This window comes from Colobus angolensis, unplaced genomic scaffold (genome assembly GCF_000951035.1).
Source record: "Colobus angolensis palliatus isolate OR3802 unplaced genomic scaffold, Cang.pa_1.0 Scaffold167, whole genome shotgun sequence".
In the NCBI taxonomy this organism is placed as follows: domain Eukaryota; kingdom Metazoa; phylum Chordata; class Mammalia; order Primates; family Cercopithecidae; genus Colobus; species Colobus angolensis.
This window is the reverse complement of record NW_012114788.1, coordinates 1,146,114-1,147,605: the sequence shown is the minus strand read 5'-3', so window position 1 is coordinate 1,147,605 and position 1,492 is coordinate 1,146,114.

Below are 1,492 nucleotides of genomic sequence, written 5' to 3'. Positions count from 1 at the left end.
TGATCACGAGGTCAGGAGATCGAGACCATCCTGGCTAACACGGTGAAACCCTGTCTCTACTAAAAAATACAAAAAAAACTAGCCAGGTGAGGTGGCGAGCACCTGTAGTCCCAGCTACTTGGGAGGCTGAGGCAGCAGAATGGCGTAAACCCAGGAGGCCACTCCAGCCTGGTCGACAAAGCAAGACTCTGTCTCAAAAAAAAAAAAAAATGGCTGGGCATGGTGGCTCACACCTGTAATCCTAGCACTTTGGGAGGCTGAGACGGGTGGATTGCTTGAGTCCAGGAGTTTGAGACCAGCCTGGACAACAAGGCAAAACCCTATCTCTACAAAAAATACAAAAATTAGCTGGGCATGGTGGCGCACGCCTAGAGTCCCAGCTACTTGGGAGGCTGAGATAGGAGGATCGCTGGAGCCCAAGAAGTAGAGGCTGTAGTGAGCTGTGATCATGCTGCTGCACTCCAGCCAGGGCAACAGAGCAAGACCCTATCTCAAAAACAAAACAAAACAAAACAAAAACCCAAATAACAACAATAAAAAACCAAAAATTCACTCTGGTTTTGCTTATTTTTTCCTTTGCCGTTTTCTATGTCATTGATTTCTGCTTCTACTTACATTGGGCTTACTTTACCCTTTTTCTGCCTTATCAAAGTGGAACCTTAACTTGGTGCTACCCTATAGAAATATAATGTGGCACCATATTTGTAATTTAAAATTTTCAGTACCAGCCAGATGTGGTGGCTCATGCCTGTAATCCCAGAACTTTGGGAGGCCAAGGCAGGTGGATCACTTGAGGTCAGGAGTTCAAGACCAGCCTAGCAAACATGGTAAAACCCCATTAATTCTAACATCTGAAATATCTTAGAATCAGTCTCTATTCATTTATTTTTCTCTTGAGAATTGTAATGGTTAATTTTTGTGTCAGCTTGACTGGGCTGAGGGATGCCTATATAACCCATTATTTCTGGGTGTATCTGGGAGGGCTTTCTGGAAGAGATTGGCATTTGAATTGGTAGACTGAAGAAGACTGCCCCCACCAATGTGGGTGGGCATCCTCTAATCCACTGAAGGTCCAAATAAGTTAAAATGGTGGGGAAGCGTGAATTCATTCCTTCTGCTTGAGCTAAGACATCCACGTCTAAAGACTACTTTAGACATTAGCACTCCTGGTTCAGGCTTGGAGTGAATCTACACCACTAGTTTTCCTGGGCCTCCAGCTTCACCCGAGCCAATGCTTCATGATAAATTTCTTTCTATAGCTCTATCTCTCTCTCTCTCTCTCATTGGTTCCATTTCTCTGGAGAACCCTAATACAAGTGAAGTGTGATTCAAATTTTGTTTTCTTTTTCTTTCTTTCTTTCTTTTTTTTGACAGAGTCTCACTCTGTCACCCAGGCAACCCGCCAGGCCCAAGCAAGCCTCCCACCTCTGCCTCCTGAGTAGCTGGGATTACAGGCATGCACTACAGTGCTCGTGCCTGGCTACTTTTTTTT